We start from the raw sequence: 15,102 nt of genomic DNA on the forward strand, positions 1-15,102 counted from the left end.
TGGTCAGGTGTCCAGGTAAGCAAACATTTTGGAGCACTGGCGGAAAAAAACAGAAGGGAACGGATTCATACGACTGAATCCGTTACAGGCATAGGTGGTAAGACAATAATTTGACGAGATATACATTGGAACGCTGGGGGACGGAACAGTTTGTAAATATTAACTTAATCAGACAAGGTCGCTATTTGTCATGACACCGAAAGTGGATGGCAGTAAATTGATATCCCCATCGTGTTGGAGACAACATCCCGGTTACATATACGTCTTATTCATATCGCCTCTGACAACACGGTGGCAATGCAGTCTGTCGCTAGGTTGCCTCGGCGCAAATCGGACTAAACTTCACATTCATCGCGAAGCCAGCTCCGTTTCATTTTCCTTTCAAGGACGATGATTTCCTGCAGGTATTTTTTTTTTGAATCCGGAATGCGCAACGGGCAGGACGCTTGCGGTAGGAAACAAATAGTTACTTCAAAGTCAATTGTACCCGGCCGTCCGCGATGGTATTGCACTGTCGGATACAATAATCGCTAAACTGTATGATTGAGAATGACTGAGTTTAAAATTACGAGCACCGTGCACAAGTGGCGCTGTCCGAACTGTCCACACCAAAAGTAACACTTATCGACCGGTAGAATTTAGTGTCGTAATCAACACTTGATTTACCAATGCGCTTTAGTATCATTTTTAGAAAGAAGAAACGCTCACAGCGATTCAAGACGCTCCTGCTTCGACTCCTTAGGCCTATCTCGTGCTACGGCTGATGGCGTGCGGTCCCCTTCAAGGGAGCGGTGGTGGTCTTATGCGGCAGGCGGTATTTTGCTATGCGGCACTATGCCCTTCGAAAAAGCTTCTGATTGGCTCCGGCGTGTTGCTATGGCGATTGTTCTTTGGGGCATCAGGGTTGCGTAGCGATTCACCCGTGAAAGCCGTCTCTCTTACGAATATATGGCTGCTTTGTATCTGTATGAAACCACAATGAGACAAGCCATTGATGTATTAGTTCGCTTGCGAATACGTGACGGCGTCGTTAACTTTTCGAGAACAATGACGGAACGCCGACATTTGCAGAACAAACTACAACCAAGCGGGTAATAATACGTTTTCTCAAATCAAGGAGATCATTAACTTTTTATAAGCGCCTAAGATTGCATAAATATCCGATGGTCTGAAACTTTGGTGCAATAAAATCGCTGTCATCTTAAATAGTTGGTGAACATAGAGAGACAGAGAGAAAATAATAACAATAATGCAGGGAAAGGCAGGGAGGTTAACCAGAGGTATAGAACGACAGAAAGCTGAGCTAGTTGGTAAGGATTCATTATGCAAAAAAGAAGTGAGGCGTGCAGACAGGACACAAGAGTAGAGAAGTGGACAACACGAACGCTGTGTTGTCCACTTCTCTACTCTTGTGTCCTGTCTGCACGCCTCACTTCTTTTTTGCATAATAACCAGAGGTAGTTCCGGTTGGCTACCCTGCGCAGGAGGAAGTGTTAAGGTGGAGAAAAAGAGAACCAGAGTGGAATGGGGAGTTAAAAAGAAAAGGAGATAAAACATGAACAAAGTGCCTACACTACAGAGCGGTAGGGGGCGGCATTCTTAGAGTATGTCGTGAAGCCCCGTAAACCGCAAGAACCTTAATTGCGCGAGTAAGGCCTTCGACGCGGATGTTCTTTCAGAGCATTGGCCTAAAGCTTTTAGTTCTGAAGGTGGACGATTGTCCAAATGGTCCAGTACTCTGCACATCGCTTGTCTCTGAGCACTGTATCACGGGCAGACACAGATAATATGTGCGAGCATCTCGTCAGTGTTACATGTGAACGTGAACATAAAATCACATTTGGAACTAGAATGTAAAGCATGGTTTCCCTTTCCTGTGTACCTGTTGAAACTGATCGAATTTAGCCTATATACTATTGGCAACTGCAGTGTTGTGACTTTCGATTGCGCAACAAAACGCCGTAAAATGGAAAACGATATGAATGTTTTTTGGGAAGCGCAATAATTGCAAATTAACACGCACATACTAGATATGAAAGAAGTTCTGTAGCCCTCGGCCGCACTATCGCAACACGGAATTAGTTCTTATATATTTTTCTAGAACGCGGCGATTAGCATTCTAATGAATGAAGCTACAAAACGGGATTTTAATTTGCGTGTTGTCAGACTTACTGCGCTATTAATTGGAGCGTAAGCAGTTTTTAAGATCAGTCCTCTTGGGATACAAAAAGAACTTTCCAGGATGTTCAATGTTCGCGTTTTTTTTAGTAGTCGTTTTGAGGTCAATTTGTGTTAAACGGTAGTCGACAGCCTAATAGGTCGAAACTCAAGCTATTGTGCTGTGGGAACTGTGTTGAAAACTGACACTGTGTATGGGCCGATTTTTTTTAGCCTCGTTGACACCTACTTATATCCAGGGTTTCGCCCATTTCATTGAACCTCGTCATCCACACAATTTGTGTATCTCGGTATGTGGCACTCTTCAATGCACTTCTTTTCCTCCAGAATAGCTAACTGGGAATCTCTCACTTAATATGTGCCACACTTATACAATGAAATTCCTCGAAGCTGTTGCGCTTCGTCGCTGAGTCACACCTGACCTGATGGTGACGCCTATAGATAACGCGCGTGTGCCGGTGCCTTTGCGATGATGTTTGGCGGCGTCGTGGCGAGGAAAACACGTTTTCATGCGCATGCATTGAACTCACTTCTATTTTCTTGCTCATCTTTTTTTCCCTTTATTAGAAGTTTACTAGTTCGCCTCTTTCCTTCTTTATTTCGTGTGCGTGGATGTGCTTCGTGTTTTGTTGGTTTGGCAGGATAGTAAGAGCGTCCTTTCGCGCCACGTGTTTGAACGCGTGCCATCGAGTGGGACGTCGACCCTTTATAGCCTATATAGAGTAGTTTCAAAGTGGCAAAGGAATTAGGGACCAGTGGTTATATAGTGTGTAAACATCGCTATCAGGAATATTGCTTTCGTAGGACAGTGAGAACATGGCCGCGTGTTCGAACACGCGCGAACGCGTGTCACACCTCATCTTAGTGCTGCATTTATTGCTTTTGATAGTTTTCTTTCTTGCAACGAAGCTGTTTATGGCTAAGATATTTCAGACCGCGTCCAAGAGGAGACCAACAATTTTTCATACGTGCCCGAATCCCGAAGATAGTGCAATACCGGGTCCGCCCTCGGTGGAGGTAAAGCAGGTGTTGGGAGATCCCCATACGTGGGCCGATCCCGAAGGTTAGGCAACACCGGGCCCGCCCGCGGCGGAGGTAAAGCAGGCGTCGGGCAATCAATCCCCTTACATAGGCGGATCCCGGATTAATCTGCAGAAAACTAATGTTTAAAAATCTCGGAGAAGAGAACAGCAGTTTACGATAGGTAGCAAGGCACTGGAAGTGATAAAGGAATACGTCTCCTAAGGGCAGGTAGTGACCGCGGATCCGGATCATCAGACTGAAATAATCCGAAGAATAAGAATGAGATGGGATGCATTTGACAGGCATTCTGAGATCATGAACGGCAGGTTGCCATTATCCCTCAAGAAAAATATGTATAACAACTGTGTCTTACCAGTACTCATGTACGGGGCAGAAACCTGGAGGCTTACGAAAAGGGTTCTACTCAAGTTGAGGACGTAGCAACGAGCCACGGATAGAAGAACGATGAGTGTACCGTCAAGGGATAAGAGCATATTGGGTGCGGGAACAAACGCGAGTTTATGACATCTTAGTTGAAATCAAGGAAAAGAAATGGGGGGGGGGGGGGCATGGACAGGACATGTAATGAGGAGGGAAGATAAGCGATGGTCATTAAGGGTTACGGACGGATTCCAAGGGAAGCGAAGCGTAGCAAGAAGCGGCAGAAAGTCAGCTGGGCAGATGAGATTAAGAAGTTTGCAGGGACAACATGGCCGCAATTAGTACACGACCTGGGTAGTTGGAAAGATATAGGGAGGCAGTGGGCATAACCAGGCTAATGATGATGATGATGATGATGATACGTGAGCCGATCGCGACGATTGAGTGATACCGGGCCCTCTAGCGGCGGAGGTGAAGCAGGCGTTAAGCGCTCCCCATACGTGGGCCGATCCTGAAGTTAGGGCAATATCGGGCCTGCCCACGGCTTAGGTGAAGCAGGCGTTAAGCACTCGCCATGCGTGGTCCCATCCAGATGATAGGGCGATACCGGGCATACCCGCAGCGGAGGTGAAGTAGGCGTCAAAGGGCACCTAAACCACCAAGACGTCGAATGTTCGTTTTATTCTTCCGTTTGTGCACGAGTCTGTAACGAACACGTGCGCGCGAGCATGTTTATAAACGGTGCTGTAATACCGGAGTTGCACACGTTTGATGACCGAAACGCCGCCCTCGCTCGTTTCGCTCTTCGCTACGCTCCGTTCGTCGGCTGGTCTCTCCGCTTCGCCGATGGCTCCTCTAAATTTCACGTGACATACGTTCGCGCCAACGCGCTTTTCAGAACGTTGTCCACTTCCTGTTACCACTACGCGCTTCTCGGTTGGATGCTGTTTCCATGCCACCCCGTGCTCCTGCGAAACTTGCCGCTATGGAACCTGTGCTGCGCGCCACGCATTGCGCCGGGCGTCATCATGAGGCAGCTGGTGTCGCGTGTTTCATTGTTCCAGTCAGCGCTTTTGCAGCCAAACACCGCACACGGCTGGCCTCTAGCCATCGCAAAACGCTGTCAGACTCTGTTCGCTCACGTAATCAGGCGGCTAAGAACGTCTGGCCAGCAACACGAGAGGAAGAACCGGGAGAGCGCGCACATGTTAGCAGTCTAACCGGAATTTTTGTTCGACCAATCGACAGCGTCTGCTGCTGGTGACATTTCCAGATATGCAAACGTTGACAAACGCTGCTGGGCTACGAGCCGCGGGCGGCCCACAACATCAAAAGGCAATTCCGTGCTCTTCTCCAAGCCTTTTTGAATCCCCAGTGTACCTGGTGACATCACCAGATGCACCCCGGTGACGTCACTACGAGCACTGGGGATTCGGAAATGCCTGGAGAGAAGCACGTAATCGCTTTTTTATTTGTGAAGCGCCCGCGTCACGTAGTGCTGTTATCGTCGATCGTGATGGCATTCTTAACTCGATGCGCGTGTTTACTGGAAATGTTTAAATAAATATTGGAGTTGGTTTAGGGGCCCTCTAAGTACTCTCCGTACGTGGTCCGATCCCGAAGATAGCACAATGACAGGCCGACCCGCGGCGGAGGTGAAGCCGGCCTAACGCATTCCCCCGTACGTGGGCCTATGCCGAAGGTACTGCAATACAAGGCCGACCCGCGGTGGAGGTGATGCCAGCTTTAAGCTCGCCCCATGCGTGAGCCGATCCCGCATATACTACAACAGGGGGCCGACCCGCGGTGGAGGTTCTATTTGGCATGAAGGAACCCACATATACCGCATTACCGGTGACCCTTCCTTAGAAAGTGGAAGGGCACTGAGCTTATCTTGCTTTTTCATTTGCGCGGGTGTGTTTCGTATATATTTGCTTTTGAAAGATAGTCACAGCGCCATTTTGTGACATGTGCACTAACACATGCAACCATGTGGGACATTAAGTCTCTGAAGCCTTTACATGGTTGTGGTGAAGTTGCAAGGCTTTTAGCTATTAGTTGTTTTAGGGTGTTTCCATTTGTATCAGGCAAATTGCTTTGGTAGAAGAGTGAGAGCGTGGCAGCATATTCTAACGTGTGTCACACCTTAAGTCCGTGCGGTGTTTATTGCTATTAAAACACGAGTGATAATAATTTTCGGCACTTCAAGGATTTAGCTTCTATACGTAAGCCTTTCCTGGCAGGTACGTGCTCTGAAAGCTTCGGCATTTGCATTAGAAAAAGATATGTGCAACACATGACAAGAAAGAGGGTTAGTCGTGCAGTGTTCGGGGGGCCCTTATGGTATACGAGGGGAATGAGGAGAATTGAGAAGGAATCGATTCGATTTTCAGACACTGATGTTGATGCTTAAGAAAATGGAGAATTTTCCGGTTTAGCTTGTTAAACAGTTCGAAGGGCTTAACAAGAAGCTAAATATGAAGCGTGATGCACCGAATGCGGTGCAAAAGAGATTGCAAGCAGGCGAGTAAAAGATAAAGAAGGCCGCCACCATCACGGAGAAATGTCGTGACAATAGAACGCAGTCTCCCGAAGTGACAATAGAGATAGTGTCAATAAAGCACGTTTAATGCGTGCGACGTGGAGTGGGGATAGCTGGAATAAGCTTCACCTACCTTGAAGTGACTATACAGGAAAAATAGGAACGCAGGGATTAGTGCCCCTCGTAAAATCTGAAACACGCGGAAAAGGATGACAAATTGAAGCAGGGGGAGACCTCGGCAATAAGGCAGAGTGAAAGGGTAATTATCCCCGGTCACTCAAACCTGGCTAGGTGTTAAGATGCAATTGTGAAGAGAGCGAGAGGCAATAAAAGAGTTGCGGTGGGTACATTTACAGGACGGACATGGGGCGGTGTCGCGGAGCGAGTAATGAAATGCTTGCAGAATATGCCTTGGGAAGGAATGTTGTAGTAGATGCAGGTGGGCTAAACGACGTGCTAAACAGAAAAGAACCAGGACTAGCACAACGCCTGACGAAGTAGATAGACGACTTTAGCGAAATGTCTCCTCAGAGAAGATTGTGGTGTGCACAGTGCTGGAGGTGCCTTTACGTGACGATAACGTACTAAGAGCTGTTTGGCTGGAAATTAGGCTATATGGAGATTGATCCGATAGGAAGGTTTCAAGGTTGTAGCAGACACATGGGAGTGCATAGGCTGGTGGTTTTCAACGAGACGGGATGCGCTTGAATCACAGGCTTCGTCTAGAAGTGGGCTGGCGACTTTCTCGTCACGCCATTCCTTATTGTGGGGCCCACAGGCACTCCGGAGGCCAGGGTAGGTAAGAATGAAGAAAGTCCCCAGGGAAACGTCAGAATAGCATATACGTCAATAACCGAAAAAGGAAGCAAACAAGAAAGAAAACACCCCATGCAGTAACCCACATAAACTTGCAGGGCGGCAGAAGAAAGGAAAAGTGGGTGGATATTGAGAAGCAGTTGAAAAGAGAAAAAGCAGGTGTGTATCCGGTTACAGAAAGGCACCTGAAGAACTCGGAAGAGTCGCCACTGATTGAGAATTTGGGTTGGCAAGGATGCAACCGAACTGTTGTACAACATTGAGGTTGGAATGATCATACATCAGGTAGCCAAACGGGAAAGATTCAGTTCAATATCTGAAAAGCCTCTTCGGTTAGCATGCATAATGAGTGGAAAGAAAACTTGGCTGGGTGTGACGTATTTGTGGACTGAAAATAATTGCAGAGAGAAGAATGAAAAGTTTGTGATATTCCTAAGTGCTGATATTAGGGTTGCTGGGAATGACGCCAGAATTGTCCTATTAGATGATGTGAATGCCCACACACAGCATCTATATCGCTTTTCCGACATCAACGGGAAGTCAATGCTAAATCTTTGTTAGCAACATAACCACGTTATTATGAATACAGGGCTTAATCATGATGGGCAGACAACGTGGGAAGTGGGAATCCGGTAATAAACGATTGATTATTGTCTCATGACAGGATGAATTTATGATAAGCTGGAAGAAACGGTCATTGACAAGGAAGACTGTAGCAACATACGAAGGGACCATAAACGAATCATTTTGAAAATGGAATATGTCATTGAGAAAGAGAGTAAGGAGCGAAGGGTAGGCAGTTCAAATTTCAACGCCGAATAAGTAAGAAAAATAGACACAACAGTCGAGTAAGAACTTGTAAAATAGCCAAAGAAAGAACAGGGAAATATTGGAGTTATAGGTGTTATTGGTACAAAAACACAGAAAGCAACATGCTCGTTGGAAAGGAAAAAAGAAACAGAAAAGCAGGTGGAACATGGAGGTAGACAGGGGAAGCAATCGCCGAACAACAGAAAGCATCACGAGAGCACAGGCAGGCAAATAAAAGCGCAGTTGCCACGGGAAGAAGCAGCCATATTATGGCAAATATACCGTATGAAAAAATCAGTGGTTCATATACTGGTTCAAGCAAAGGTCAAAGATGAAATTGTACACTGGTTGTCACAAATGCTTAAGAAAATAAAAGGCGCACTTACAACATTTTCGACCTACATAAACTTATTAGGCAGGAAATATGGACCCAAACAACAACACATCCTAGACGAAGTTGGAAGAAACTGGAAAGGCACACAGCATTAAATTACATCCAAAAACACCAGCCGAATCATTCTAACGTAACCACGAGGTTGTATTTGAGGAAAGAAAAGCGTATGAAACAGTATCAGTTAGAAAAGGAGCTGGTGATGAGAAATTTCAGCTGAGGGAAAGCCTAAGAGAAAACTATCCGCCATGGTTGCTCAGTGGCTACGGTGTTGGGCTGCTGAGCACGAGATCGCGGGACCGAGTCCCGGCCACGGCGGCAGCATTTCGATGGAGGCGAAATGCGAAAACGCCCGTGTACTTAGATTTAGGTGCATGGTAAAGAGCCCCAGGTGGTCAAAATTTCCGGAGTCCTCCACTACGGCGTGCCCCATAATCAGAAAGTGGTTTTGGCACGTAAAGCCCCATAATTTAATTTATTTATAAAGAGAAAATTCCTAAGCGCACTGCAACAGGGCTAGACAAGGATCTCGTTAGACTTACTAATGACGTAGGACCTTCATGCAAGCAGGCTCTGTTAGAAGTACTAGAACTTTTTTTATAAGGTTGAGTATTACCGGACAGATTCCGTGAAAGTGGAATGAACAAAATGTTTAAAGGCAAGGGGGAAAAGATAGAATTCAGTCATATTGACCGTTGACCATTACCATAGTAATATGAATGACATGTAATGGTAAACTGTCAATGTAATACCTATATAATGGTGTGGATAGAATGGATGCAACTAAATGAAAGGCTCAATCATGGGCAGAGAATAATGGCATATTGGGAGAACTACAGACTGGCTCCAGGAGGGGTTGGCGTATGGATAAGGTTTTTGTCGTTACTCAGTGTCTCTCTTTATTTCATCACTCACTATTAAAACAGGAGGAGGTCCCGGAGTTACAAAAATTGTTAGGGGGACCTCCTATTAGGATTTTTTAAGTTATAGTATGAATACATTAAGGCAAATTAGCAACGAAGTTAGGGAAGTAGGTAATTAAATAGAAGAAGGGTGCTAGCAATATTTGAAGTTCAAGTCAATCAAGCAAATAATATAGATACTGCATATCACTAAATAAAGATGCAGTATTTGACACATCAAGGAAACATAGAAATGACATATATATCAAAGAACACGCGGTTAATGTAGCAGCTAATTAGAAACAGAATTATGCTTACAATATAAGAAGTTTGACATCATACTTCTGCGAAAACCCGCAAGGCGGAGAGAAGTAATAAATGAAGAGAAATGAGACAATTGTAGCAATTAGCTACGTTTGAATGGATGTTCCATGCCCTTTATTATTATACGAATTAATATCGAAAATATGATATGCAACGAAAAGCTTGAAAGGGAAACACAGAAGCATTGAAAATTGTAATATAAGTTTGTATACAATATAGGCTCATAGTAATGAGTCTGTAGTCAGAAGTGTGGTTAGTAAATATGTCTGCGTACCTTTCTTAAATGTTATTGTTGTGGCAGGCTTTAACATGAGGTGATGGTTTATTCCAGTAGTTAATGGTTATTCCAGTGTTTAGTGTATTGAAATATCGCGAGAAGACAGGACGCCGCTACATGTCTTTTTTTAGACATTAGCTCAGCGTATGACAACGCAAACGGCAACATATTGTGCGATATTCTGGAAGAGGGAGATATAGGCAACGACTGTATACAGCTTTTGAGAGAAATTTCCCTAGAAGGTGCCGTTTGCGTTAGATAGGAAGGGATGAGGAGCGAGGAGCAAGTTGATATCAACTAGGGACTGAGGCAAGTGTGCCCACTATATGCGCGGCTCTTTATGATGTGCATGGTAGCGATGGAAAGGGCGCTAGAGGGAAGTAATACCAGGTTTAATCTCTTATGCAAACAGACAGGTACAGTAGTAGAGCAGAAGCTTCCAGGTTTGTCTTATGCGGATGATATTGTGTTGCTACCTAAGAAGCAAAGCGTTTTCGGTTCTACCAAGTACCGACGCTGTGGAAAAGCGGCCGTTTGCACTTGCCTCAGAGTAAGAAGGCTCAGAAGGGAAGCTTTTGGGAAGCGCAGATTAGGCTGTGTACGGCGCACGTGGGGTCGCCTTTGCGACACATACAAGTTAGCCAAGCGGTGGCGTATAGGTGCTTTTCCAAAGGGCAGTGGTATTGCTTGAAGACTGGTCGTTGACCGAAGTCGACAGGAAGAACACGTCGTCTCTGCCCATGCTAGAAAGGTCACTGTTTTCTTTCAGCAGCACCTTAGAAACGGGTGAACTTTTTCAACTCGCCGCTGTCGGCACCCAACAAAGGGGACGATCGGGTGTTTTGTGGCATTCTCAGGACGAGGCTTCGCAAAGCTCCGAAGACGCGCACCCGGAAGCGCTCTTCATCAATGGACAACTTGTTGTTTTTGCACATTAACGTACAATAACAATTCTGTGCGCGCGCCATCTGTATATATTCACGATTTTGTCATATGGAATGCAAGAGTTCAACATTGTAACGTCATTTAAATGGACTGATTTTCTTGATATTGTTCCAGCTTCAGCCGCGAAACATGCACAACGTGAACAGGCGGCGCACTTGTGAATCGATGAAACTGTAACGGCGCGATCTCGTAATTGACGTCGTTAAAATGACCTAGGAGTTCATAAAGAGCTGTGTAGCGAGGAAGGAGCTTCTTGGAGAGGCCGACCCGATGACATGGTGATCAAAGCAGCACGATGGCACCGGTTGTAACGCTATTTATGCAGACGCTGCGACGATCGGGCGACTTGACGCGCCATGTGAGCGTGATCGATGACTTCACGAGCGTACTCATTGGCAACGCGGGGCACAGAAGGTAGGGTAGTGTCAAAGGGTAAAGTGGTGTCGCGACCATACAAAAGATAAAAGGGTGGATATCCTGCGCTGTCATGTCGGGACCAGTTATACGCAAATGTCACGTAGGCTAGCTTGGCATCCCAGTCGCGGAGATCGTTGATAACGTACATCGACAGCATCTCTGTGAGTGTTCTGTTGAGACGTTCCGTATGACCGTTCATTTGTGCGTGATAGGCGGTGGACAGCTTGTGCTCTGTGGGACAAGAGCCAAGGAGGTCGTCCACAACTCGAGACAAGAACGAGCGGCCGCTGTCTGTAAGTAACTGTCGAGGTGCACCGTGGAGAATGACGTCGTGAAGGAGAAAATCGGTGACGCTGGTTGCGCAACTAGTCGGCAACGCCTTTGTTATCGCGTAGCGTGTCTCGCAATCAGTAGCGACAGCGATCCACTTATTTCCTCTAGTCGGCATCGGAAAAGGGCCAAGCAGGTAACGCGAAAGACTGGTTCAAAGGAAACTTCAATTGGATGGAGTCGGCCGACCGGTGGCAGGGGAGGTGTCTTCCGGCGCTGACACAATAGGCAAGTTAGGACATAACGACGTACAGAGCGGTAGAGACCCGGCCAGAAGAATTGGCGTCGTGCGCGGTCGTATGTACGCAAAACTTGAAGGTGTCCCGCCGTCGGTGCATCGTGAAGTTGTTCGAGAACGACTGAAAGCAGCTGACGAGGAAGGACAAGGAGCAACGCAGGGCCGTCAGGGTTGATATTGTGGCGGTAGAGGATGGCGTCATGCAGCACGAACATGCTGCATGTGCCGTCGGTGCTGCCAGATTGCACTCCGGCGATGATGGACTGTAAGGATGCGTCGGGTTGTTGTTGAACGCGCATGTCGGTCATGTCAGTCAAAGCCATCACGCAGGTCACCAGATCAGGTGCAATAGGACCGGGAGGATCAACGGGGTGGCGCGAGAGATAGTCAGCGTCCTTGTGCAGCCGTCCAGACTTATAGTTGACAACAAATGATAATTCCTGGAGCCGCACGCCCAACGACCAAGCCGTCTTGTGGAGTCAAGGAGGGAAGACAGCCAGGAGAGGTCGTGGTGGTCTGTAACGACCGAAAAGTGCGGCCAAACAAATATGGCCGGAACTTGGCGACAGCCCAAACTAAAGCCAAGCACTCCCGCTCGGTGGTGGAGTAATTTCTCTCAGCAGGTGACAGCAGGCGGCGGACGTAAGCTGGTACGCACTCGGTAACATTCTGCTGTTGGGCGAGAACAGCTCGGATGCCGTGGCTGCTTGCGTCATTGTGGGCTTTTGTCGATGTAGATGGATGAAAGTGGGCAAGTATGGGAGGGGTGGTCAGAAACTCTATGAGAGCGGCGAACGCGTGAGCTTGCTCAGGGCCCCATGAGAACGGCGTGTTCTTTAGAAGATCTATCAAAGATCTATCGAGCAACGTCGGCGAAGTTCTGACGAAACGGCGAAAGTAAGAACACAGGCCTACGAAGCAGCGCACGTCAGAAGCAGAAGCAGAAGCAGAAGCAGAAGCAGAACAGGAAAACTGCGTATGGCGCGAACTTTTTCCGGATCTGGTTGGACACCCGATGCGTCAGCGAGGTGTCCCAACGCGATAATCTGACGGCACCCCACATGACGTTCCTGGAGTTCAGTTGGAGGCCGGCTTTTCGGAAGGCTGCAAGAATGGCAGCGAGTCGGGTAACGTGGCTGCCGAATGTGAGAGAAGAAACAATAACGTCGTCAAGATAACAGAGACAGGTGGTCCATTTGTAGCCTTGCAGAAGAGAGTCTATCATACGTTCAAATGTCGCAGGAGCGTTTCATAGGCCAAAGGGCATGACTTTGAGCTGATACATGCCATCCGGGGTGATGAAGGCCGTCTCCTCGCGGTCCATTTCATCAGCTGAAATCTGCCAGTAGCCGGATCGTAGATCGATAGACAAGAAGTATTTAGCTCCTTGCAAGCAGTCCAAGGCGTCATCGATGCGCGGTAGTGGCTGGATATCATTTCGGTTGGTCTTGTTTCAAAGGCGATCATCGACGGAAAAACGCCAGATACCATCTTTTTTTTTCTCAAATACGCGAAGCGAAGCCCCGCGGCTGGCTGATTGTTCGATGACTCCTTTGTGGAGCATTTGATCCAATTCTTATTGGATGAATCGACGTTCAGCATGCGATACACGATAGGGACGCATACGAATAGGATTCCTGTCTCAAGTGTTGATATTGTGGTGAACAACAGATGCTTGCCGTAAAGGCCTGTCGCCGAAATCAAAGTTGTCAAGGCACGATTCGACGAGGAGACGTATGTCCGTGGCCTGTGCATAGGTGAAGTTAGATGCAATCATCTTCGCCAAGTCATCCGTTAGGCAACCAGCGCTGTGAGCTGCAATCGGTTCTAAGAAACCGCTCTCGACATTCAGACTTTCAATGTCACATACCGAAATATTGAAAATGCTGGCCAAGAACATGCCGGCTGGAATCACTTCAAGGCACAGGCTGAAATTCGGAAGCGGAAGAACGACGTTGTTATTAGTAATAGCCGCCAGCGTATGCGGAAGGTCAACGTTCCGGTTCAAAAGCACGTCGATGATGGGGCGATGGACATATTCACCATAGGGAATCTGAGGCTGTGCGGTCAAAGTGACGTGCATCGGCCAGACGTGCGGCCAGACGTACATCTTGAAGCAAACAAAAGTGCGATGGAGCGGTGCTCGGAGCATCGGCGACTTGAGGCAGTCTCAACTGAAGAACACCGGTTGCGCAGTCGATGAGAGCAGAATGATAGTAAAAAAAAATCCAATCCAATGATATTGTCGAGAGGACAGTTGTCGATCAAAATGAAGAGAATAGAAGTAGGGCGGGTGGCTATACTTATGCGCACAGTACACATTCCAAGTACAACCAGCACGCCGCCGTCGACCACAGGAAGCACTCGTGCAGCTGCTGGGGTGAGGACGTTGTTAAGCGTCTACGCAGGCTAGCAGTCAACAGAGAGACGTGGGCTCCAGTGTCGACGAGTGCATGGACAGTTAAGCCGTCTATTTTAACGTCAATTACACGTCTCTTTGGGGCACAAACAGAGGATTTGCTGCAACAGTGGGCAATGAAGCACGTCCTCCGAGCGCTGGATTTCTTACTTTTCCGAAAGGGTCCGGCCAAAAGCCACAGGGGACGAAAGGCGACGTGGCGGCGGCAGCGAACGGGAAGATAGGCGACGTGTTTGCGGTGAGCGCGACTGGCATCTGCGCGGCCGCGCGGCGACGGTGAGCGACTGTACCACGTATTCCTAGCAGAGTTGTCGGCGCTGTAAGACTCGGCGGTGGTCGAAACGTTGCGGTCATTTCCATTAAAACGGTTCATGTTGGTCGGCGTGCGACGTGTTGATGGCCGCGAGTTGCGACAGGATCTGATTACATGACCAATGCCGCGACAGGTGAAACATATCGGCAAGTCTTCCGCGGTTGTCCACTCAGTCGGGTTGCTATAACGCGGAGAGAACTGTCGCGGTGTAGCGAAAATAGTAGAAGGGCGTTCGTTGGCTCTGGAGTTGGTGACAGACCAGGCAGTATGTAGGCCAAAGTTTTCAAGTTTCTGTGGAACGATGCCTTACGCGAGGGAAACTGAAATAGGGGTAGCATCAGGGCTACGCAAACAGGAAGTTGCGGGCGCTATCGCGTCCAGGTTAGGTCGAACGATTCGCACCACGTCCTCTGATGGAGACGCATGCTGCTGAGCGGGCTGATCTTCGCACGTCGACGTTGCGGCAGTATTGGGAAGTCTAGTGGATGGATGCAGGACGGGTCGGCTTTTGTCTGCTCCAATTTTAGCACTCTTTAATGATGGCATCAACTGTAGAACAGCTTTTGCACAACAGCAGATTAAAGGCGTCGCCAGCAATGCCCTTAAGCACATGCCCGACCTTCTCAGCTTCTGTCATGTCGTGATCGGCTTTACGACAAAGCGTCAGCACATCCAGGATATACGAAACATATGCCTCTGAGGGGTATTGGGCACGAGAGGCCACTTCCTGCTTTATGGCAATTTTACGGCCGGCTCGTTGGCCGAACAACTCTGTTAACTTCTTTTTGGATTGGTC

The sequence above is a fragment of the Dermacentor variabilis genome, chromosome 5, assembly GCF_050947875.1.
Source record: "Dermacentor variabilis isolate Ectoservices chromosome 5, ASM5094787v1, whole genome shotgun sequence".
Taxonomy (NCBI): Eukaryota; Metazoa; Arthropoda; class Arachnida; order Ixodida; family Ixodidae; genus Dermacentor; species Dermacentor variabilis.